Source organism: Triturus cristatus, chromosome 1_1, assembly GCF_964204655.1.
Source record: "Triturus cristatus chromosome 1_1, aTriCri1.1, whole genome shotgun sequence".
Classification (NCBI taxonomy): Eukaryota; Metazoa; Chordata; class Amphibia; order Caudata; family Salamandridae; genus Triturus; species Triturus cristatus.
Window position 1 is genome coordinate 1,187,115,450 of NC_140579.1, and position 27,065 is coordinate 1,187,142,514.

Here is a 27,065-nt window from a genome sequence, read left to right on the forward strand (position 1 = left end):
CTCCATTTCTGGCACTCAAGGGTAGATTACCAGGAACCAAAATGATCCCCAACTGGTTGGGTGGAGGTGAACCCAAATGGGTAAATAGAGAGGAGATGGAAAGCCATGTTAAAAAAAAAATCAAGAAGAGTATACCAGAAGATTTGCTGTAAAACATGCAGTTAAAGATCCTGACTGGAAAGTTGGGGACAGTGTAGTAGTAAAACTTCCTGTGGACCGTCGCCCCTGTGACAGCAAATTCTCCAAACCCATGAAAATAGTTGAGGTCAAAAAGAATGTGGTCACACTGGATGATGGTAGAACCTGGAGCATGGATAGAATTTCATATGACATTGCTAGCAGCAGTAAGAGTAGTCAACTTCCAGTCTCACCCCACATGAGGTACTGTGTTGCTAATCCTGAAACCTCTCATAGAGACCTTATGACAAATGGAGAACCTTCTTGTTCTCGTTCACGTAGAGCCCCTCCGTAGCAGAAAGATTGTTATTCATTCATAATTGCCTTTCGATTTGAATGTCCACATTTATTATGTAACCTGTGTTATTGCTACTGTTACATTATTGTACGGCCCCTTTTCTAATTTTTTTTGCACTCTTTTCCTGTTAGTGTTGTGGAAGGGAGAAGTGTTGTAATTTACTCTTCTTGCTCTCCTTACCCTTCCGAATGTCCTCTCCCTTCCCATGACACCCCTGTCCTTTTTACCCTCTTCGAATGTTCTGCTCGCCCTTGACTAAACTGACAGTGGTTTGACAGTTTCAGCTGTAAGCTCTGTGGCAGGAGGTTGTTTGCTTATGTCATTAAAGCTATTTAAAAGATATTCTGTGTACTTCTCAATAGTCATCCAACGTCTCTCAAGCATGACCCTCTATACATGGACGAGTGAGAGATCTCCCACCCTATCCTACGGTCAGGTGGCTCCGCTTCAGGTTCTAATTTCAGAGCTAGCTTTAGCCAGCCTAGACCTATTGTCTGATGACTTTGATGTCCTGACCGGTGACTGAAATCTGCTTCCAGGCTTCGTACAAATGCAAGTGGCTTAGATTTTGTCAGATATCTTCCCAACTACATAACTCTCTTATTTGCTTTTGGGACAACTGTAGTCCTTTTCAAGTCAGAGTTGGGACTGCAGGTGGATATTTATAAGATCTACTTACCAGATGTTGCAGTTTACAGTAATAGACCACCGTAATCTGGGGTATTGCCTTGTCCGGCTAGTGGGTTTACTGCTTCATGGTAGCTCGTATGAGTGAGTACAGACCTGCATGTGCACTAGGCTTCTGATTACACCAACCTCCTGTCATGGAAAACATTCCTCATTTGATGTCATTAAATCGGCTATTCTAATGAGAACTGCAAACCTGATTCCTTCTAATCTGTGCACCATATTTCAGTGGCACTAGTGGAGCTCGGTACACACCCGTTCTTTTTCCCAACTGAGATATCTAAATAATTTCACTTACATTTGATTCATTTCCGTATCTTTTCTCTTTTACTTTAACCTTTTCTGGTCTGAAATCGTTACATTGAAGTGAAATACGGTTTTTGTTTATCTGTAGAAACCGCCTTCTGCTGACATTTGATATATACTTGGCCTAGACGTAGAGCAGAGTGTTCCAGTGGATTACTTGCTGTCCATCGCATTGCTGTTTTGATCGGGGGATATTTCCTAATCGTATGCCTGCTTATACTGTTACCGGAGCCTAGGTAACATCTGGCATCCTCCAGGTGGTGGTCCTGTTCGAAAGAGATGTAGAGTGTTTACCCCCATGCCTTATGAAAGCACTCTGTGTCACCAAAAGGTACTAAGATGCTAGTTTAGGTTGTTAGCTACCTTTTTGCCTACTTTTATTTACTTCGCGCCGATAGGCTCATTTTAAAGGTCCGTGGTAAGGCTGTGCACCTTTGACATTGGGGGTGTTTGACAGCGTATATTTCAGCTTCACATACATTTGTTTTAACTGCTTTAGAAGCGCAGCCGGCACCTTCTCCTATGTGTCAGAGTAGTAGTAATTTGTGAATTGGAAAGTGCCTACATGCTGGAAGTTTACAAATCACCTTAAAGGAAGCTTAACTGGTATAACTTGATAATTTTAGAGTCGCATGTGGAGTGAAACAGTTTTGAGCTGATCTCCCAGAACGGCTTAATACATCATAAGGTTCCGACGGAATCAGAGAATCTGAACTAGAACACCAGTATTCTGGTTACGGGCACACCATCAATTACAGCACAGAGGATAATATTCTGGATCCAGTCAGTACGAGTAAACACCTTGCAAAACGTGCTCTTCATGACTGATAACAATCAGTCAAATTAGTGGTATTGAACATAACTTACTCCTATGTCCCAGCTCAGTTTTTATCTCACTTTGCAAGGTATACACACCACAAGAATAGAGGGTGGCTTTGCAGTTGAATAAAAGGCCTGATCATGGTGAGTCGGCCATAGGTGGCCTTATTCCACAAGCCCTTTTCTCTAAGTATGTCCAGTTTCATTGTTGTATGTTTTTACAATGTGCATCCCCCTCAGTACGACCAAGGCTGATACATGAGTTTATCTTCTTTCTTCCTTTCCAAATGAAATAGTCGCATGAGATTCCCAGGTGTCTAGCAGGAGTCTTCAGTCCCATACACTCCAGTGGAGGGACATATTTGTAAACTATTTTTCGAAGACTTCATGCTCATTCTTGATCTCTGTTCCAGAATTCCAACTATTACTACAGTAATAAAGTTTTTATTGTGGAAATGTTTCTGCAAAATTCCCGTACTAGCAGAGCCTTCAAGCTTTGAACTGAATCGGCTCGCAATATCAGGTGAAGAAGAACTATATTTGGGGGACATATACCTTTCCAACAATACCTGTACAGCCTGTTACCTTGAGAGTTACTTCTGGAACACCATTACCTCATTTGCTTTACCAACAGGAGGAAATAAATAGTTAACATTCATTTATTTTTATTGTGTGAATTCAAATGAAATACATTTGATATAATTTAATACAAAAGAATTAAAATACATTTAAGAAAAGGTTTGTCCTCCCTTGGGTCTAGGTGCTTTGGACGTTCTTTAAATTATTTAAATACATTTTTTCCATTGTGTGGTGTTAGATTGGCTTGTGGTTTGGATTAGTATTTTTACATTCAGGCCATAGATTCCTTGTTCATAAAAAACAATTTAATGTAATTCAATTGTGACCAAGTGAAATAATGTTCCTTAACGTTCTGGTTAGGAAGTGTTTGGATAAAAGTATTCTATATTATGAAAATATTCTTAACTAAAACGAAAATAACCTGTTAGGGATAGCATTACTGTGAAGGTGGTCAATTCTCATGAAAGACAATTCAGGAAAATTCTACAAAATCGTGCATACATAAAATAGTTCGTAATCACCCAAGTTACAATAAATCAGCATTTAAAATCCTCCAAATATTACTTGAACAAATCATCACTTAATCACATATCAGGAGTTTAATATTAATACAACATTGTATTGTAGGGTGTATTTAAAGTGCATCCATGCTTAGAGTCATAAAAGTCATTTAGTAGATTGTGTGAAATGTAGTATCAATCACATGTACTTTGCCCTATCCTGTGATAGCATGGTCTTGAGTACTTTTTTTTTTTTTACATCCTAATTCAAAAAGGCACATGTTAGAAATGGGATTTCTGGTTGGCTAGGGCTTGCGCCAAAGCCAGGCAGAAACCACCACTCTAGTCAGGGCTGGGGAGTTACACGCCAAAGATAACCCCTGCTCACCCCCTTGGTAGCTTGGCACGAGCAGTCAGGCTTATCCCGGTGGCAATGTGTAAAGCGTTTGCGCGCGCACACAGCAACAACACCCAAGGCCCACCACAAAAGAAACTCCACACCAGGTTATATATAAAAATAGCCTTTGTATTATAATAAAACACATTAGATAATATTCACACAATTTACACTGTGCCAACTGGTACTGGGCAGAATTTTACAAGGGACTATTTACACGGGACAGGGCCACATGGACCACTGTCAGAATCAGCACAAATCACCAATAGTAAATGTAGAACATATACTAACTGTAGCACAAATTATCACTGTAGATCACAACCAGTAACTACTGGCGCAATAATGACCTCAGCGTCATCACACTAGCATCAGGTATAAAACCTATCCTGCATCCATCACAGGGGCATAAACACATTATGCAATTTCTCAATAGTCTAACGCATTAGACCTAACCACCTAAGTATAACTACTCTAGGGGCGTACATCACACAGGGAAGTACAATCTCCCTAACATCAACCTAAACAGGTAAAACAACCTCCTAGGCAGAAATCCTATCTAGAGGTATAAAATACAGGGTGCGCAAAACATACTATACACAGTACATTTCCTAACACCATAAGCATTAATGTATAAATCGCTAAATCACATTAGGGTCCAGGTTAAGCCAGAACCTAAACGTAGCAGCTGCCCACTACTTGCTGGGCAGCTGGGGACAAGAACAGGGCCTAAACGCTGCAGCTGGCACTAAGTGCTGCGCAGCTGTGGAAGGCAAATAGGAGGCATGGGCTCTCAATGGCCCCTGAAACAATATGCCAAAACGTTGGAGCCATCTGGCTCAGAAAATAACATGTCCCCATGGAGCGCACGGGCTCCTGAAATAAAGGTGCACCAAAATAGGAAAGGAACTTGCCCCAAAGTACCGTGGAGCGCACTGGCGGTTTAAATAAAATATGCCCCCGTTGTTGGAGCCTTTCCTGGCTCTGAAACAATAATGCCCCCTTCGTTTGAGCCTCAGGGCTCTTGAACAATAATGCCCCCTTTGTTGGAGCCTCAGGGCTCTATACCAATTATGCCCCCGTCGTTGGAGCCTTTCCTGGCTCTGACAACTAATACGCCCCCCTTGTTGGAGCCACGGGGCTCTTAACATCAATCAGGCCCCCGTTGGAGAGGCCCACTGCCATGCAGGGCCGCTCTGACCCTGCCTCCCCCCATCCGGACTCACTCAGATCACTCACCGGCTGGGGGGCGGAGGCAGGACTCAAACTCCGGGACGGCGCCGTCCATGCGGGGCTCTCTCTCTCTCCTGAGAGCCTCGCTCACGTCGGACCGGCGATTTCTTCACCCGGGCCCCCTCCTGGGACCCGGGACTTTACCTAGGCTCGCAGAGGCGGGGTGGACTCCCGCCCTCCGTGAAGGACGCAGCCACACTCCCCCACGCTTCACCCGGTCCCCCATCTCGGGACCGGGACTTAGGATGGAGCCCTCGCGGCTCCTGTCATGACTCGTTTTCCGGGGCCTGCAACTCTCGCGCTGCTTCCGCCCCAGCCGCTGGCCCCGCCCACGTTACAGGCAGAATTGCCTGACTTCCGGGTGGCCGCGGCTGGGCAGCGGCGGCGATTTTTGAATGCGGCTCGGGCCGCGGCGGTGATTTCTTTTCTCGGCGGAAAATGAGGGGTAGGCTCCCTCCAGATTTAAAAATATGCGTCGGGGTGGGTACCCGCCAGAAAACACCATAGTGGCCCAAAGCGAGGGGTGGGCTCCCTCCGCAATCAACGATGTACAGCGGGCTGGGCACCCACCCATCCAAGATAGAAACACGCGGCCATAAGCGGCCACAATGCAGGGTGGGCACCTGCAACCAGAATATCAAAAATAGGTGGCCATGCGGGGTGGGCTCCCGCCAGCAGGGGGGAAGGCTGCAGCGCCCCGCTGCGGAGCCCTCATGCTCCTTTTCCCGGGGGGGGGGGGTGAATCAAATCACTGCCTTGCGCTCACAGGGCGCAAAAAGGCAGCATCCAGCATTGGCAGAGCAAAAGGACCAGCAAAAAGGTCCAAAAGGTCCTGAAGGCTTTCAGGGGGCAAGGTAGGGGCCAGCACACAGGGCCCTCCAGCAGGGAGGTAGCCCCCATGGCGGTCCCTCCTGGGCCCCACCAGCAGCAGCAAGCCCCCCTCTGTCAGGATCCAAAGGAGAACATTTTGTAAGGGGACACAGCTCCTTTTTATACACAGATCACCTTTGTTTCAAGGTGCAGGGAAGGGGCGAACCAGATGCAACTGGTTCTTGAGCACTTTGTTTTGCTCAGCCCCTCTCCCTATTCACAGAACAGGCCAGGGTCATCAGTCGCACCACAGGGGGCGGAGCCAGCATTGTGTGGGGAAAGCCCAGCCCTATTCAGGTCCCAGGTGTACTCCTCCCACTCATCAACATGCAGCTCTCTCCACCCACCACTGGGGCAGACCCATCCTGACTCCTGGGGCCAGGCACACCAGCCAATCGCACGCCAGGCAGTCACTGCACATTTATGCCAGTGTCTAGAAGTGGCACTTCTACAATAGCTACTGTAACGCCGCACACATCATCGCGCAGCATTCACTCTCACGAGTTCGTACATACCAAACTCGACCCTGCACTCCCCACGCATCAGGAACTAACATGGTCACTCAGATCCCCCATGCATTCCTATGGGAGGGCAGGTCAGTCTCACTCAATGTAACCCAGAGTGCACGCACTTTACACTGGGACACAGTGTTAAAGCACCTAGAGGCCTAAAACCACTAGTACAACACAGGAAAAAGGCTAGGATAATGCAAAAAGTTCTAGGGGTGAACTTGCCAGAAGGGCCAAGTCCAACACAACCCCCTTCCAGCCAAAACGCAGGGCAGACCAATCACCACCGTGATGGTCTTCCCTGCTTGGGGCGATAGAACACGGACGCAGGCCCGCACTGCAGGGACACCCTCCGGTTCTACGCCATTCTGAATCAATGTGGTTCCATCTGAAAGAAAAACAACCGAAAAAAACTCAGGCTCAACTAGGCTACCCCACTGGTACTACCTAGTTGTCCACGGCCAGGACCAGGCCCTAGGCCACCCAGATACAAATGGTCCTTGCCAAACCCAGAGTGGGGGGTAGTAACCCCTGGCATACAAGCCATTCTCCACTCACCCTCTCGGTGTAGTTCCCAACTACCACTGATCCTTCAACCTAGGGTCCGTACCCTCAGGCTGACCAGAGATCACGGGCAAGAATGCCCCACCCTACCTCTACCTCTGGGGTTCCGCACCCTCCCAGGGAAGCACCCACCAGAACACAACTCTCCCACCAGTTCAGGACCTCTCTCCACCAACTGGTCTACCACCTGGGATCCACGGGGTCAGAGGCGAGGACTCCCTCCCTCTGCACCCCCTTCCTTTGTAGAGCAGGGTCTCTTCATGTACGATGAGCCCCACCTGCCCTCAGGACTACAGCTGCCCTTACGTCCAGATCCGGAAACACCGACTACTGGCTCCCCAACCGAGGGATGTACCCTTTGATCAGATGCGTGGCGAAACAGGACTTAACGAGGGTGACACATAACTAATGGGTCGTGTGAAAGTCTGCCTGGCGCTGATCTCACTACCTCCTGTCCAGCTGACAGTGCGTGCAGACCCCCCAGGACAGAAGTGGTGACACCACGGTCACTCAGTGGTGACTCAGCCCTCCCGGCTGGTCCCTGACCTACTGGTTCCCACTGGGGAATCCCTTCCCCTCTCACCTCTCCCTCTGGACTTCCGCACCCTCCCAACTGGAGCTTTACCGCCAGACACCAGGACTACTGGAGCTCTGATTACAGACACTCCACGTCCTCTAGACACTGGGAGATCCTACACAAGTTGAAAATTAACTACACACACAGTTCCCTACTCCTTTCTTGGACAGTCAGGCAACCACTGCAGGCCACTTCCCCCAGTTTCAGGGATAGCCTCTCCTAAGTTTCATCTGGTTCCTCTACCCAACAAAGGCTTCTCCTTGTTTCCTAAAGTGATCACTCCCAAATGCCTTTTCCGATCCTAGAACACGGGAAGATCCTCCTCAAATGACCTATTGGTACAGCCTAGGCCCCCGACCTGATGTACCCTAACGAAACCATCCAGGCCCTGAGACTGGGTTTCGGGCACCTGGAGACACGCAGTCCCACCCACTCCTTCTCCGCAGAGTCAGGACGTGAGCCCCTACACCGAGACCTAGCTGGGCTACTCTGAACCTCTTCCACCACGCTGGGCTGGAAGACACCTCAGCCACTCCTTTTGGAATCACTCCCCAATGCAAGCTCCCTATCCCAGAGAACTCACACCAAAGTATTCAGCAAGCTCCTTATTTCAGAGAACTCACACCATTCATCCACACACACACCCCAGACTGGTAAGACAGTTTCTACCGCCCCTGATTTCTCAACCTGACCACCACGTGACACAGGTACCATTACTCCGGGAACTGGGAATGGGACGTTCACATTCATCCAGCGCATTACACATTCATCCCCACCCCTCCCAAGACTGGTAAGTCAGTTTCTACCGCCCCTGATTTCTCAACCTGACCACCACGTGACACAGGTACCATTACCCTGGGAACTGGGAATGGGAATACATGCACTGGACACACATCTGCTGCCACCACTGGATCCCACCCTTACTGGTGAATCCAGAAACACATTTCCACAGAAATGACACTTAAGAACAAACTTAGAACAATAATCCCTTTCCATGTGATTATCTAAATGCAGAGTTTTGTAGTGCAGCCAGCTGTCGCTGTGGTACTGCGCAAACGCAAGTCCTAATCCCACCGCTGATCACCAATGTTAGAAATGGGATTTCTGGTTGGCTAGGGCTTGCGCCAAAGCCAGGCAGAAACCACCACTCTAGTCATGGCTGGGGAGTTGCACGCCAAAGATACCCCCTGCTCACCCCCTTGGTAGCTTGGCACGAGCAGTCAGGCTTATCCCGGAGGCAATGTGTAAAGCGTTTGCGCGCGCGCATAGCAACAACACCCAAGGCCCACCACAAAAGAAACTCCACACAAGGTTATATATAAAAATAGCCTTTGTATTATAATAAAACACATTAGATAATATTCACACAATTTACACTGTGCCAACTGGCACTGGGCAGAATTTTACAAGGGACTATTTACACGGGACAGGGCCACATGGACCACTGTCAGAATCAGCACAAATCACCAATAGTAAATGTAGAACATATACTAACTGTAGCACAAATTATCACTGTAGAGCACAACCAGTAACTACTGGCGCAATAATGACCTCAGCGTCATCACACTAGCATCAGGTATAAAACCTATCCTGCATCCATCACAGGGGCATAAACACATTATGCAATTTCTCAGTAGTCTAACGCATTAGACATAACCACCTAAGTATAACTACTCTAGGGGCGTACATCACACAGGGAAGTACAATCTCCCTAACATCAACCTAAACAGGTAAAACAACCTCCTAGGCAGAAATCCTATCTAGAGGTATAAAATACAGGGTGCGCAAAACATACTATACACAGTACATTTCCTAACACCATAAGCATTAATGTATAAATCGCTAAATCACATTAGGGTCCAGGTTACGCCAGAGCCTAAACGTAGCAGCTGCCCACAACTTGCTGGGCAGCTGGGGACAAGAACAGGGCCTAAACGCGGCAGCTGGCACTAAGTGCTGCGCAGCTGTGGAAGGCAAATAGGAGGCATGGGCTCTCAATGGCCCCTGAAACAATATGCCAAAACGTTGGAGCCATCTGGCTCAGAAAATAACATGTCCCCATGCAGCGCACGGGCTCCTGAAATAAAGGTGCGCCAATATAGGAAAGGAACTTGCCCCAAAGTACTGTGGAGCGCACTGGCGGTTTAAATAAAATATGCCCCCGTTGTTGGAGCCTTTCCTGGCTCTGAAATAATAATGCCCCCTTCGTTGGAGCCTCAGGGCTCTATACCAATTATGCCCCCGTGGTTGGAGCCTTTCCTGGCTCTGACAACTAATACGCCCCCCTTTGTTGGAGCCACGGGGCTCTAAAAATAAATATGTCCCCGTTGGAGCCACGGGGCTCTTAACATCAATGAGGCCCCCGTTGGAGCGGCCCACTGCCATGCGGGGCCGCTCTGACCCTGCCTCCCCCCATCCGGACTCACTCAGATCACTCACCGGCTGAGGGGCGGAGGCAGGACTCAGACTCCCGGGCGGCGCCGTCCATGCGGGGCTCTCTCTCTCCTGAGAGCCTCGCTCGCGTCGGACCGGCGATTTCTTCACCCGGGCCCCCTCCTGGGACCCGGGACTTTACCTCGGCTCGCGGAGGCGGGGTGGGCTCTCGCCCTCCGTGAAGGACGCAGCCACACTCCCCCACGCTTCACCCGGTCCCCCATCTCGGGACCGGGACTTAGGATGGAGCCCTCGCGGCTCCTGTCATGACTCGTTTTCCGGGGCCTGCAACTCTCGCGCTGCTTCCGCCCCAGCTGCTGGGCCTGCCCACATCACAGGCAGAATTGCCTGACTTCCGGGAGGCCGCGGCTGGGCAGCGGCAGCGATTTTTGAATGCGGCTCGGGCCGTGGCGGTGATTTCTTTTCTCGGTGGAAAATGAGGGGTAGGCTCCCTCCAGATTTAAAAATATGCGTCGGGGTGGGCACCCGCCAGAAAACACCATAGTGGCCCAAAGCGAGGGGTGGGCTCCCTCCGCAATCAACGATGTACAGCGGGCTGGGCACCCACCCATCCAAGATAGAAACACGCGGCCATTAGCGGCCACAATGCAGGGTGGGCACCTGCAACCAGAATATCAAAAATAGATGGCCATGCTGGGTGGGCTCCCGCCTCTCTCCCCTCCAGCAGGGGGGGAGGCTGCAGCGCCCCGCTGCGGAGCCCTCGTGCTCCTTTTCCCCAGGGGGGGGGGTGAATCAAATCACTGCCTTGCGCTCACAGGGCGCAAAAAGGCAGCATCCAGCATTGGCAGAGCAAAAGAACTAGCAAAAAGGTCCAAAAGGTCCTGAAGGCATCCAGGGGGCAAGGCAGGGGCCAGCACACAGGGCCCTCCAGCAGGGAGGTAGCCCCCATGGCGGTCCCTCCTGGGCCCCACCAGCAGCAGCAAGCCCCCCTCTGTCAGGATCCAAAGGAGAACATTTTGTATGGGGACACAGCTCCTTTTTATACACAGATCACCTTTGTTTCAAGGTGCAGGGAAGGGGCGAACCAGATGCAACTGGTTCTTGAGCACTTTGTTTTGCTCAGCCCCTCTCCCTATTCACAGAACAGGCCAGGGTCATCAGTCGCACCACAGGGGGCGGAGCCAGCATTGTGTGGGGAAAGCCCAGCCCTATTCAGGTCCCAGGTGTACTCCTCCCACTCATCAACATGCAGCTCTCTCCACCCACCACTGGGGCAGACCCATCCTGACTCCTGGGGCCAGGCACACAACCAATCGCACGCCAGGCAGTCACTGCACATTTATGCCAGTGTCTAGAAGTGGCACTTCTACAATAGCTACTGTAACGCCGCACACATCATCGCGCAGCATTCACTCTCACGAGTTCGTACATACCAAACTCGACCCTGCACTCCCCACGCATCAGGAACTAACATGGTCACTCAGATCCCCCATGCATTCCTATGGGAGGGCAGGTCAGTCTCACTCAATGTAACCCAGAGCACACGCACTTTACACTGGGACACAGTGTTAAAGCGCCTAGAGGCCTAAAACCACTAGTACAACACAGGAAAAAGGCTAGGATAATGCAAAAAGTTCTAGGGGTGAACTTGCCAGAAGGGCCAAGTCCAACAGCACACAAAATATAATAGGCAGGTTTATTTAACACACAGATCTTGCTTTTGAGGAAAAAGTAGAGATTTTCTTGCATCCTTGCAGGAAAATACTGTTTGTGAACAGATGATACCAGTTGCAAAACATTATAAAATGAACCACATCGTCCTTCGTATGGCTGAACACAAGCAGATTAAGTTTAGTCTGTTTTTCTCTTCTAAAAGAATGTCAAAATTAACGTGGGTAATTTTCTTACCGTGGGTCGTTTGATTGCTGTACTGTTAGACTGCAAACGTATGATAACTAAATATGGTTCAATTTGCTCAGATCCAGTTTAGCAAAAAATTGTGCCAGAGCCGGACACTCTAGGTGTTTGTGAACTACTGCCTAAGCTTGCATTTCATGTTTGCGGTCCTTTAGCCAAGTGGCTTTCCAAATACCGGTCTAATAAACAGCTTGCCTGGTTTCTAGGGCAACATACAGGAAACTGGTTCCTGGTTTGGTACCTTTTTAGGTCTCGCTAGCGTAAGGCTGCGTGCATGCGCAGTCTCGCTGGCGAGATTTAATGAGATGTGGGTATTTCTGTAAGGGGCATTAAGCCCCGCCCCTCTTTTCCATTGGCTGGCGTCACCGTTTATGCTAAACGGTGGCCAGCCATTGGAAAAGAGCTCCTTGTGACGTTGTTGCTTGGCTTTCTGAACCATCCCATTTGGACGGGCTCGTCCGCCATCCGTGCGTCGTGAAAGCTTTCTTATCTTTATGGGGCCATGTGTTTCAAACAGATAGCCCCATAAAGACAAGAAAGCTTTCACAAGGGACGAAAGTGAAAGCGGACCGTGCTTGTATAAAATATCTCAACATTGCTGTTGTAGTCAGTATTGCAACTGCGACTGTCCAGTAGTCCTTGAGCGCGGTGTTTTTGTACGAGACGTGGATGAATTTATTCACCGATTTCCCGCAGTCTCAGCTCATATAGGTATGAAACGTCTTATGACAGCAAAAGCGCTTCGGGAGTTTGGCACGGAGCCTGGGCGCTATAGCACACATGCCGCCGTCTTATGACAGCAAGAGTGCTTCAGGGCTTTGGCATGGAGCCTGGGCGCTAGGGGTGTCCATAGAATCCATATACACCCCCCCCCCCCTCCCCATCCACCACTATTAAATGGCTGATTTTAGGAAAACGGACACGGTTTTGCCTTAATATGCACTCTGTTTTCCTCTTTTTCGCTGAATTTCAGATCCGGGCCCGCACCGAACATTGCGTGTATTTTTATATGAATAAACAACCCTTCGAGTAGCACCTTCTCTCGCCGTTGTACCAATTTACATTTTACAAAACAGAAATGGAATATATGTTAGTGCTCAGATTCGACAACGAATTTAAAACAATTTCAGAACAGTTGGCACACGTCGCTATTCGTTTTCTGTACAGTGTCTGAATATTCGTTTTGTTTCGCGAATCACTTTAAAGCGACATGATGTCGTTTATCAGTTTCCTGCCATCTACGTTTATTTATGATGGAATATGTCTGCAACAAATGTAAGGAATATTCTAATTTCTGAAATTATATATGTTTACGTTTCAACAAAGCAACACATCTATCTGTTGAATGGGCCGTGTCACAAGGTAGCAGGCTCTCTTGTCATGCCCGATTGTGTTTTAGGCAAACACTGCGGCGCTCATAAAGGCAGGGGTCAAGTACAGCTCAGTTTCCCTCTGTGCCAATTCACCTACCGGACCGGCGGGGCAAAGGGACGTTCAATGCTCGAGGCAGCAGAGAGAGGGCGCCACGGCTGCCGGTTGCCTGTCCGACCCAGGGACCAACGAACCTCATGCCTGGGCGGGAAATCCTGTGAAGCCTCCGTCATCCTCTGACACCTGACAATTCCACTGGGGAGATAGAAATAGTGTGTGTGTGCGCTGGTTCGTGCGTTTCAAACCTCATTGTTCATTGTGTCTGCGTGTGTGTTTGTATGTGTGTGCTTGTGTGTGTTTCAAATCTCATTATTCATTGTGTATGTGCGTGTGTTCCTGTGTGTTTTTTATGATGTGTGTGACATTCAAACCTCATTATTCATTGTGTGCGCATGTGTGCGTGCGTGCGTGTCTGTGTAAACCTCAGTGTGTGTGTAAACCTCAGTGTGTGTGTGTTTTCAAACCTCACCTCACTATTCGTAGAATAACTGTTGGGGAAAACTGCATACGAAGTGTGGCTGCATATGTCCCATTCCAATAAGATACCCCCCCAGCACTTTGCTTTACATGTTTGACGGTAAATTATACACTATTCTCCCCCATACCACTGACACAGGAGCAACTAAAACAAACGCCTCCTTCAGAAAAAAAGAATCTATAACTACCAATAGTTACTGCCTTATTAATTTTCATAGCGCTTCAGATGCCACGGCAAGATTCCAGGAGCTGTAAAAGTTGCGCATTTGCTTGAATGTGCACCGATTGCAAATGTCTGAAGACGTATGCAGAACAGCATTAGCGTGATATATTTGATAATAATGTGTAAACACAATTTTCAACACTCCTTTACGGTATTTCGAAGCACAACAGTGTCACAGCTATTAAACTAAATATGATTCAAAGAAGTAGTCAGCGGTTAAAGCGTGTCTGCTTTACTCTTGCACGTCCCTTATTCCGCCTTGAGGGCTTATTCCCTGAATCAATAGTCGTTTTGTGCGAGCCAATGGCGTGCTTTCATATGCTCAAGGACGTGTAGCGGTTGACTTGTGGACAACTACCCCACAATTAATTGAGTTTCTGATTTTACGTGCATTGCAGTCTTACCTGGGGTCCACCTAAGAAAGAAGCAGACCAATTACAGGGCACGACTGTCAGGTGTGTGTGTTCTGTGCGTATGCGTGCGTGTGTGTGTGTATGTTAATGTATCTGAGACTGTGTGTGTGTGTTGTGTCTGTATGCATGTATCTGCGTCTGTGTGTGTGTGCTTTTATCTGATTGTGTGTGTGCGCATGTATTTGAGTGTGTGTATGCATGTGTGTGTTGTGTGTGTTCATGTATCTGAGCCTGTGTGTGTGCTTGTGTTGTGTGTGTGTATCGGTGTGAATGTATCTTAATCTGTGTCTCTATGTGTATTTATCTGAGTCTGTGCACCCATACAAAAGGAATAGATGTTGTAGGGGTGTATTTTTTACTGATTGTAGCCTGGAATATCCAGTAGGTGATATTTGTGATTTCTTACTATCATAAAAACTTAACAACATTTCGCATGGTAAGTGCATACAGGGAAGCATAGATTTACTGCCCTTAAGTCTAAACCTATGTCCCTTGAAGATATCTATCTCTATATTAATATATATATCATCAAGGTACATATATGTGGAGTTAGTAGGAATATTCCCTTCTAAATATTTAGGACCCACATCTTTTTTTACTGCTTTTCATTCCGTTGATAACAATTCTGTGGATTTCAAGTTACATGAGGAGCAATGGGATTCTAGACACAGTTTGCGGGCTTATTTTTAAAATGAGCCCATGTTTCCCCTTTGATTGTATGGCTCTCCAAGCCGAGGCCCATAACCAATGGCTTCGTTGATTCACTTAGCCACCTCACTGACACAGCAAGTTGTGACCAGTGAGCACTTCTTTTCAAATATTGCAGGAGAGAGCAAAGTATTACATTATGTTTTGTTCTTCCAATTAGAAAACCAAATCTATGAAGATTGTAGGAGAGTGGCATCGACTGCATAGTTGCCCCCAACTTTTTGCTGATGTTTTGACTGTTTTATGACACTAGCCAGGCTGTGGCCCTGCTATCCAGGACCTCAGCCTAGCTGCTTCTTCTCTAAACCGATGTGAGTACCCTAGGTACCTTCCAATTGGATACTGAGGACACTCTACCAGACCCTTGTAGATGGTACCCTAGGTACCCAGGGCATGGGTCCCTCAGAGGCCTACCAGGGGCTGCAGCACTTATTGTGCCACCCCTGGGACAGCCATACCAAATGACACCACCAGACCACTACTGTAGTCTGGGTAAGGTGGTGCTTGCACCCCTTAAAGGGATATAGGTATCCTGTATCCCACTTAATACAACACATATATCCTCATAGGTCACCCCTAGAGCAGGCCTTGCTAATCCTACAAGGCAGGGTGCTGAGATATGTGTGAGGGGGACCCCTACCTGAGTAGGGCCCCTCTGCAACCTTCGTAAAATCGTTACTGGGTTGTTTGTAGTGTAGCCATACCATATACTCTTAACCGCATTATAAGTCTATCGCGACAGCGTGATAACTTGAGAATGGCTACCCAGAACCATATCGTGTTTGGTGTCAAACATGTAGGAATCATACCCCCAATCCAGACATGGGACTGAGGGCATGATTCCCCCCTGCTAGAGGGGCGATATGGGAAAAGCGGCAGAAATTAGACACCAATTTAAAAGTGCACGCGAAGTACAAAATGGTTGCTATCCGCCACCCACACGACTCTGGCTGCCTGTTGCTGGGCAGAACTCCAGCCACGGCAGCTGGACAATAGGGATCCTGTTGCAGGGAGGTGTTCCCACCTCCCCAGACAGACTGTGTGGATTGGAACTGGGTGGGTGCACCATAGGATGCCTTTCAGAGTTGCACGTAGGCTTCTCCAGTGCCTACATTCTGCATACACCGCCTGGAACCGGTTTAGGGGCATCCTGTCCCCTGCCCAGGTGGGAAACACACAAAGGGGAGAGGGTGTAGCCACCCTTTCCCGCCTGACCTCTCATTGGTGGACCCTGATCTGGACACTCCCCTAATCTTTGGATAAAGGTGAATACTGGGTCCCCAGAGCCTCAGATTATTCTTGAACTTCACAGTCTTGACCTTTGACTTGCTGCCGCACAGCTACCTGAAGAAATCTCCCTTAGGGTAAAGGAGTTACCCCCCTGCTTGGCAGGCACCTGAAACACTGCAAGTGACCTGGTTGGAACCTCGGTGCTCCTTCGGACATAGACGACTCTTTCCTACCTTGAGGTGGGTTTCCAAGCATCCCAGAGGCCAGTGAGTGTGCACAGGAAAGCTCTGTACCGTGGACCCCGTGGGTGCCGAGATCCCCAATAACCCAGGACACTAGCCACCTCTTGCATAGCACCCGACCCCGACGAGTGGGGAAGTCGTGCTTTGGCCCATTATTGAGCCAACCTCTCTGCAGCAACTGTGCCAAAGATCGACGCCCTAGCCTGCTCCGGCGACCCGTGGGCGCACCTTTACGCACACCAAATTGCTGCCTTCCGTGGTCCCTTGTCTCTCGACTTGTGGGCCCTAGTGGAGGACAATCTTCGATTCCAAGAGTTCCCCTGGTTGCTCCAGGCCTGCTCTTCAGTCTTCTTGCTGGAGACCTCGCTCAGACCTCGTGGGTCTACACCAGTAGCTGCTTTGTGTTTCTTGCGTGGGTTGCGGTTGCCAAGGCTTAGTGGATCCAATCCGAACACTAACACCGCAGCGACCCTCATCCTTTGTGAGACAGTCGCCCTCCAGAAGCTGGCCTTCCTTGAAGCCTCCTGGACCCCGTGGCTGATGATCCAAGTTACACCTCTTCGACCTGGAAGCACCCGACATTGAAGGGCTCCTTCTCTTGAGCCCCCTAGTCACTGTGCCGTGACCCAGACTCTGTCCCCTCTGCTTTCAGATTCCTCTCTACAAGATCTACATTTTCATTCTTAACGACAACGACGACGCTTGTGGCTAGCAGCAGTTCTTCACGTTTTGCCATTGAAAATCAGCCCGCGACCCGACATCGAAAACGACCTATGCACCCGGCTTCCCTGGGGCAGGTAACAGTGGTACCTCGGTACTCTCGTTGGTGTGGGCCCTTCAAAAGCTTAACTTTAAAGTGTTGAACTTGAACTCCTGCTAGAAGTGTTTTTAAACTTGTCAAATCAAACCGCGACATTCTCCATAGGCTATAATAGAGATCCCGACAGAAACTTCAGTCACTGCACGCGTCTCCCGTGGGTCCCCTTCCTCACTACCTTGGGTGGTTTCACAAGGGTCCAGCGACCCTAAATGCCCTAGGCATTGTCTGTAGAATTGTCGTGGGTCTTATACCACTTTTTTTAATATATGGTGTGGTCCCCCCCGGGGCCCTGTGATTCCAGTGCTATTTATTGTAACTATCAATGCTTGTTTGAATTGTATCTTCACCCCTAGCCTCATAAAGAGACTAGTGGGGTTATTCCTAGAATAAATACATATATTTTATATATATACCTGTGTGGACTACTCTTTCATTTGGTTATTCAAGAGGTTATCTATGGTAAAACAATAAGCTTAACACTCCTTCAAGACTTAGCCTGAAGGCTGCTCTCCACAGCTACCACTAGGATAGCTTTCTTTAAAGGTTGTCTTTAACCTGTCACCTTAAGAGTCGAATTGGACTGGTACAAGGTGGCCACTAGAACTAGTGGACAGCATATGCCGGGCCAACTTCTCACAAAGATGAATTGAAGGAAGAATGTAAAGGACTGACAAAATCACATGCAGGATAACATGCACACCTCCTTCATCAATAGAGTCTGTGGAATCACAACTAACAAGCATTTGCAATGCAATAGGTCTTGCGTTTGCGAGAGTTTGAGCTATTGGCATTGTAAATGACCACGCCTTTTATTTATGTGTTTTGAAAACTTGCAAACGGTGTGTAAATACGCACTTTGTACTTATAGAAGCAAGGCTGTCAGTAAAAGATGCGGTTACTGCCAGCCTTGCTTCTCGTAAGCAAGGACTATAAGCACCGCTTGCACGTTTTCAAAACACATAATTAAAAGCATTGTCATTTACAATGCCAATAGCTCAAACTCTTGCAAATGCGAAACCTATTGCATTGCAAATGCTTGTTTTTTAATGTTTTTATTAGTTATTGAGGGTTCAAGCCATCCAGCATCAGGTAATCCATACAGATATATCAAGATTTCAACATTGCATAAGTTCGAGAAACAACAGAGCAACATGGTAGGACTTTTCCCTGTAGTTAGCGAAAATTGTAGGAAAATAGAAATTACATATAAAGTAAACTATACCTCCAGGGCTAGACAGATATCTGCATCAAAACTCTGTATAATGCCTTTCATGGATGAAAGTCCTCACAAACTAATCATCAAAACTTTAACTTAACAAACCAACCCTCGCACCCTCCCTCCCAGGTCACATATCCTTGTTTCGTACTTACAAAATAATTAGATGTACCGAAATGACCCCCAATTGTTGGTTTTTTTTTTAATTCTTTTGTTGATGTATTTTATTTAAATGTGTTCAATCTACTGTATTGTCTAAACTATACACCTATAGCCTTTCCAGAGATTTCTCATGATAAACACCAAGAACAACCGTAATCTAGCAGCCTCTCTTATATCTGTGGAAAAACAGAATAGTCTAAATGCTCAGTGCCCAAGCACATTTCCACCACATTGGTCGTGTTACATCCTAGCCACCACGCATCATTGAACAGTCTGCGTCGGTAAGAACAGGGTCTTCGCCTGGCTGATTGGAGATTCTTTTCCCCGAGACTCATGGACATATTATTAGTCCTTCGTCCATTTTGACTTTTGAGAGCTATTTTGTTTAATATTGCTGTTTCACGCTGTAGTTATTGTCTCCTCCCCCCGCCCCCCATGTGCAAGATAAGAAGCACCTATTTAAATGTGGTCACAGTGTGACTATGCCATTCGTGTGTCCTTCTGCACCCTGTATGCTCATTTGGTAGATTACTAAATCCAGCCTTTTCCTGCACAGAGGATTGCTTACGTCTCCCATAACATTCATACTAATGTCCTGCAGTCTATTTCTTTCCCAAATATTGATATCATAGTGACCACATGTGCCTCTGCGCACTCTGCTGACATAGCGTAGATATTTAAATTTTGTTTGATAGCCAGATCCCTCCTTGTGCATCAGTGGCAAATCTTCTATCTTTCCATAGCTTATCGCTTTGGCATTTATTTATAACGATGTGAATTATTGGATCTATCCAATCCTGATCTACAGATAGCTCTCCTAGATAGTTTTAGTATTGTGCGCACTGACTGGATGGATAGACAGTTGTGTCCCCCCCCCCCCTCCTTTTTAGATCTTCGATTAGTGTTTTCCCACTCTTTCGTTTCCTAAGGCTATTGTAGCAAAATGTCCTTTTCACACTCAATCTGGCCCTTTGATTTAGCTTACTCCCAGATGCTCAAAATGTGTGGCTTGACATCTTTCTGGCCTTAGTGGCAGACCTAGTGCTGCCATCCTCCCCGAATGTTCACTCTAGGAGGCTTCAGTCTTCTTGCTAAAACTGGAAACGTCACAGTTTGAAAGAGAAAAAAAACTAATTTCCTCTCCTCCATAGGTTTGAGATGGATTGTTGTTGATCCCATGGGCTCAGCAGGGTATACTCTGGACCTTATTTTTTCTTTTAATAGGTCCACATACCGCAGCAACATTTCCCCCAAAATTTGTTCTAGTCATCATGTAATCTGTTCTGATGGGTTGGGCCTGTGCAACGGCTGCACCTGCTACATAAGGCCTTCCTCCCAGATCAGCATTTAAGAAATGGTAATAGTTTATCTCTATTGCTGCAGCAGATTATCTGCTGTATTCTCTTTCCAGGAGGACTCCATAACTGATGACCCCCTCTTCGACTCCTCACTGATAAGCTCTTACAGCTTGCTGAATATCTGTCCCTTCTTGCCTCCAAGCCAGTGGTCTGGTTGGCAGGCAGGTATGCCAGTAGATGGTTTACCTTGGAATTCAAACAGGTGCGCTTTCAAACAAAGCGCACTAAAAAGAAGTAGCGGTGCATGCTTATGGTCTTACAACTTCTCCTATTTCATTAAATTTGGTTTCTTCCTCTAGTCTGATAAGTGAATTGTTTTAAAATAGTTCGCTGTATTTTTGTCCTCGGCTGTATGACCTCTCTATGTGCCTCTTCTCAAAGATTACATGACTTCCTTTTCTCAAATTACTAATCTGTATGAGGAAATTAGTTCCACATGCACCCTTTGCTCTATAGCTGTGATCATTCTGACAACCTCTGTGTACCAGTCTGAGCCAGGAAGGAACATAACATTGCTGGCCCCTGTACTGGTGGCTCTTCTAGCCATAGACATTAACCTGTCGGGACCGAATCCATTGACCTGTTCTAAACAGATCACTCTTCCCTGCTTTTTCTAAGATTATTGCGCTTTTCCTGGCCAAGTGGCGGGCAAGTTGGAAATAATAACCTTTGTAGATCAGACCAGTTTGACCTTAAGGCACAATACATCACTTAGGTCACCTTGGTGAGGACTCTTATTTATCTCTTTAAATCTTGTGATTAGGGCTCCCCTGCCAGTCTCCTATTTTTAGACCTCTCTATGGCCTTTGATACCAGTTGATCAAGCTATCCTTGTCAAGCGCGTCAGGAGGGGGCCTTTCTTTTCAGGTCACATTCAATCTGTCTACCTGCCCTTTTTCTGTTCCAAGAATTCTTAATTGAAATGTGACCTCCTACAAGGGTCTGCACTGTTAACTCATCCTATTGAACATGTATCCAAAAAGTGTAATTTTGCTTTTGTAAATTGATCCAGAGCTTTGGTGTTCAGGTGACGTCCTATGCTGATAAGCAAATCCTTAAATGTAGCAACTTGGCACCGACGTGGAGTTAGCCTTCATTAACTGACTTCCTGGATGGTGGGCCACTTCCTTGAACGTAACACAGACCAAAATAAATCTTAATAATGGGAGGCAGTTCCCCTGTTTAGAACGGGTCCCTCTTACGGTATTCCATGGGTACTCTTCCACGACGAGCTAGGGCAGTGATGAGCTATGGCTTCTGGCTAGATCACAACATTCCTCTCAGTACCCGAATCCAGAAGACTTTGACTTCTGCTTTTCCCTGCTGTAAACCCTGAGGAAGAGACTCCCATTTCTTCCACAGAACTCCTGGGCGGGTGGTGATTGGTTCCATCATCCTATGCAAACTTGTATTATGGAAATTTATTTTTTTACTTGGGCATTCCAAAGCACTTTACTTTCAAACTTCAGAAACTTAAAAACATGGCAGTAGGGTTGAAAAAATGTCATGACATCGGAGACCGACATGCTCTGTGCTAGCTTATCGCCACACAGAATTTGTTTTAACGCTATATATATTTATAAAACAGGCCTTATGCTAGTGTCCTTACTGACCTCACATTATATTCTGTCTTGATCTTGTAGCTGTGAATCCTTGATACTTCTCCCGATACCACCAGTACTGCCAAGTTTTTTTCTGGAGGAAGAATCTTGAGAGTCCTGGGCTCCACAGTCTGGCATGGCATGCCTTCTTAAACTCTCAAACTTCTCACACTCCCAGTTCCAAGTGGCACTAATTCATCTTTTTGTTTCTTTACTTCCTTTCTTTCTCCAATCTCCAGCTCTGTCCAAGATGCTGTCGGGTGATAGCTGCTGGATTGGAATGGGTGTGGAATAACTATAATTAATTTACTATAGTAACTCAGGTACCTTTGTACCTTTATAGTACTGAAGACATAACACCTATACTTAATATTCAGTACTTTGTCACTATGATTAAAATTAACTGCACATACAGAGTAAAGGAACGGTTATGGGGGGGCTGAGTGGGGTTGTCTGGGTACTGACCATGGTTATTTGATATCCCAGGTTTTGGGTTCAAGACTGTGGTATACTGTATTTTATAAGGGGAGTAATTTATACTTAAGCAATAGATTAGACACATTATCACTAATGAAATGTTTATATGGCATCAAACACTACTGTTCTTGACTTTTTTCATTAGGTAATCCTTTTTCTCTTTTTCTTTTAGTCAAAAGCGCATTAGCAAGAAAGTGCCTGCTGATCTCTCTGGAAGAGTGTGTGAGTCCTGAGCCTTAAGGCACCAGGATAAGTATTGCATAAGGGTGCACAAGTCTTTGGCCTCCTGGAAGACGTCATCAAATTGTTTGGAGAGTTAGAAACTTATGGCAAGTGTCAGAGATATCTCTGCTAACCCTGGGGTTTCACATACACCATGACTGATTCCATTGGATGCCATCTAAGGTGTGTATGTGCTGTGGCCTTCTATGCACCATGACCGGTATCTGGTAAACTGAACCTGATCATGTAAAAGGTGTCCGCAGGCCGTTGTCAGTCTAGACATCACTACTGAGTGTCTGAGAGCCTTGGTCAGTTCATGCAGCGTAGCTGATGAAATTTGAGGTATGTCCATGACTCTTGGGACAGTGATGCACTGCTGTCTCATCGGAGGTGTGTTCGGGGTCGATGCATACAGAGTTAATGATGTCTTCGGAGGCATATGCCAATGCCTGTCCTAGCCATGCTGTGTTATTGAGGTCAGTGGAGGCATGTCCAAGTCCTGGCCAATCCAAGCAACATTCCTGATGTCATCGGAGTCCTGGTCAATACAAGCAGCGTCGCTGACCTAATCGAAGTGGTGTTTGCCAGTCCTTGGTCTCTTGGTGCCATTGTAGAGAAATTCGGATGCAGAGTTCACTGCTTTTTATAACTTTATATATTTTTTTAACTCTTTAAAAAAAAAAAAAAATACCTCAAGACTCTCTTCCTGTTCTGTTGCTGCTAAAAAAAGAAAAGGGTGAAAGCTGATTAAAGGGACAGAGGCCACGATGTGGCAGTCATATTTATAAATCCATTTGTTTTTCTTCTCTGTATTTTCTTAAAGTTTGCTTTGCACCTGTTATATTGTGAAACTTGACTTTGTATCCAGAGAGCTGCATCCCATCTGCCTTCTGGTAGAGAGCACTTTGCTGAGGCCTGAGCTACCTTACTATGATTAGTCTCAGAGGCGCAACTAGAGCCAAATTTTGGGGGGGGGGGGGGGGTTTACTGGGGAAGGGGAGCTACAAAAAAATTCGGGGGGGGGGCTAATTCTTCCAGCAATAGGCAGGGTGGAGATGAAACAACAAAGTCTTGTTAACACGCAACAGGTCTTTTAAAGACCTGTGAAGTACTCGGCTGCGATAGGCTCAAACTGTCTGTATGCCCGGGAAGCTGTCTCAGCCTGAGCTGGGGGGGGGGGGTGGGGGAAGGCCTGAAGCCCTTTGGGGGTTGTGCACCTGATTAACCTGTTGCCATGTCACTGATGCAAGAGGTGAACACACTCACACTTAATCCAAAAAAATATATTACAGAGTGGCAGTAGTCACTCTGTAGTTCTAGTTGGGATAACCGTAGATGGGAATTTCTTGGATGTTTGACCTGTAATAACTTTGCACCCATTTGACGAATCTCCATTAAACTTTGCAGAACTATAGCATTTGCTACATTGGTGGATGATACAAAGTTTCACTGTAATTCGACAAGGGAATGCACAGAAAAAAAGGGGGCTGGGGGATTCCCAAAACATGTGTTATCACCAGTGCATTTTCCATAGACTTTGTACTCTCACATAGCGGCCAAACGGCCAGTCTGGTTTCCATGAAATTTGGCTGGATTATAGATTGTGTGCAGATGATACTTTTTTGGTACTACAGGTAAGTAAGCCAAGTATTTTGAAGGTTATAAGGCATTTTAACTTGGCTATATCTCAGGCCTCAGTTTTGCTACATTTTGTGGTAGTACCACAGTACATGCCAATGACAAGGCATTATGTAATTTGCTAATGACTGCCTTTACAAAAGTGAAAGGCCGCCATGTTATTTTAAGTACATTTTGGCTGTGTTCTGGATTAGGGCCTAAGATATAGGTTAGTGTTAAGTTTTATATCTTTTCCCTATCTATGGCCACTTTATTAAAGTGGTAATATGTAAGGAGAATTATTTAATGTTTTCTTTATATTTTTTTCATAAAATTTGCTGAGTACTGCAGTAGTTCCCAGGAAGTATTGCAGTACATCTGAAATAGACTGTTCTACACTATATTTCAGAAATAGTGTAGTACAGTGTTTCAATTTTTGACATTAAATGTTTTAAATATGTTTGCGCAGTACCGCTGTACTGCCTTCAAAGTACCATGCTACTTATATAAATTAAACAGAATTGTAAATAAATTAAAAATACACTCTACTACACTTAATTTCACATATATAGTCTTCTACAGTGTCTGTATTTTTTTACATATTTAATTTTTATAAGTGTTGCAGAGTACCACGAATACCTAGAAATTACTGCATTACTTAAAAAAAAGTGAAATGTACAAAATAAAAAATAAAAATACATTAGATTTATGGGGGGGAAATCTGGTGTAGTACAGCGTACTTAAAAAAAAAAAATATATATATATATATATAACAAAAAAAATCTATTACCCTATATTTCCCCTGAAGACCTATAGCGCGTGTAAGCATGGTGTAAACTATATTTCGCACTTTTAATTTCGGAAGGGCAAAATATTATTTACACCATCCTTAGTTGGCATTGTGGGTTTCAGTGGGAAATATAGTCAACTGTGGTGTACTTATTTTTTTTTTTTATGGAAACATTTGAGAGAAAAAGGCAACTCTGTGACACTAAGGTTAACACCAGAACGCTCACTAATTGCGTTCTACACAACTTGGTAGTACTGTGGTACTCCGCAAACTTTTATCAACATATATTAAGTAATAAAACAAATCGTACTTACATTTTGACTCTTACGTAAACTGACACTATATTTAGACTTTATCACCAAAATACTGGCAAAGCATGGTGTAAACAATATGGCTGCCTTTTACTTTTGAAAGGGCAGTCGTTAGCCAGTCATACTGTTTTATAGTCAGCATGTACCACAGTGTTCCATTAAATTCCTGCAGTATACCACGGGGCAATATATCACTATGTTTTTGTGCCTTATGGGCCTGATTCACAATGATAAACATTCACATTTGTATAAGTTTTCCATTGTTTGGTATTCAGAAAGGCATTTTACTGGTAGTATCTTTATCACTGCCCAATCTACACATATAAAAAGATAGGACTCTACTTTTTAGATGCAGAAACTCCGCTGTCGTAAAGATGCTACTCGTAAAATACCTTTCTAAATAGCAAACAATTGTAAACTTGTAGAAAAGCTCAACTTTACCTTTCTGAATCAGGCCATAACTTTTAAAATACTGAAACAATTTAGATTAAATACCAATAAAGATCCTTTACAGCACACAATCTATATTTCTGACACATTTGATCTAAATCTGTTTTGACATTTTACTACTATGTCTCTTTAAACAATACTCTGCAACATGCCACTTCAATTCACTGCACACCACTCTGACACTGCACTCCACTCTGACACCCCACTCCATTGTATGACAGTTCACTTCACTCTATCACCCTACAAAATGTCACTCCACTCTACCACATGCCACCCCACTCTACCACATGCAACTTCACTCCTCTCAACGATATGCCAATGCTCTATGGCACTGCACCTTACGTCAGGCCACTCAACTGTATGCCACTCCAGTTTATGACATCCCAGTTCACTCTAAGACACTCTACCAGACGCCGAGAAGGCACGATTGTACTTTATTTTTTTGTTTTGTTTCGAACGCGTGCAGGTTGGAGCAAGAGGCAGATCAGGAGTTTTTCTGATTCCTCCGGAGATCACAAGTTTCTGTGCCAGATATGCAGGGGAGTCAAGAGTATAAAGCTTTGTGCGTGATGCATGCTAGCTTGAGCTGTATTCTAGCCTCCAGGGCAAGCCAGTTGTGAGTTTTCAGGTGTGGGGAAATATCATCGTATTTCCTTGTGCCGGTAAGTAGTCTTGCGGCTGCATTGAGGCAGGCTTTAAGAGGTGCCAGGGAGATCTTGGGTACACTCTACACAACTCTGTATGCCACTCCACCTCACAACATGCCACTCTACAACATGCCACTCAACGGCACTCCATGACCCTCCACTTTAAGACACTCAGAAACACGCCATGCGCAATTCCACTATACTGTTTGACACAATACTACACTCTATGCTACTCCAATCTACTCTACGACATGCCACTGCACTCTACCCCACTCCACTCTACGCCTATGCATTCTATGCCATAGCAAACCTGTCACAGCACTGCACGCCACAACACTGTAAGGAATGACACTAAGACAATCCACTCCACTGTGACACTGTACCTCTATGACACTCTATGCAACTCTCTCTAAGCCACTTTACCCCACTCTACTGTGTGACACAGTACTCCACTTACTCCTCTCTCCTCCACTACTACATGCCACTCTATATCATACTTCTCCACTGAACTTAATGACACGCCACTACACTTTTCAACAGTCCGCACTGATACTCATCACCACTCCACTGCATGACCCATCACTCCACTGTACGACCTACCACTATACTGAACGCCATTTTACTGTACGCCCTTCCATTCTAAGATACTGTACGACATACAACTCAAACTCCACTCTACAAAATGCCACGCCACTACACTTTATTCTATGCCACTCTATTGTACTCTACTCTGACACTCTACTCTGTTCTATGCCACTCTATTGTACTCTACTTTACGACACTCTATTCTATGCCACTCTACTGTACTGTACAACACGCTACGCAACTTTCTCTATGCCACTCCCT

General features: G+C 46.1%; 1 pseudogene; it reads left to right on the plus strand.

The window, feature by feature from the left end:
• Positions 1 to 22,422, plus strand: part of LOC146871819 (ataxin-7-like protein 2) — a 150,790-nt pseudogene extending 128,368 nt beyond the window's left edge.
• Positions 22,423 to 27,065: the final 4,643 nt, after the last annotated feature.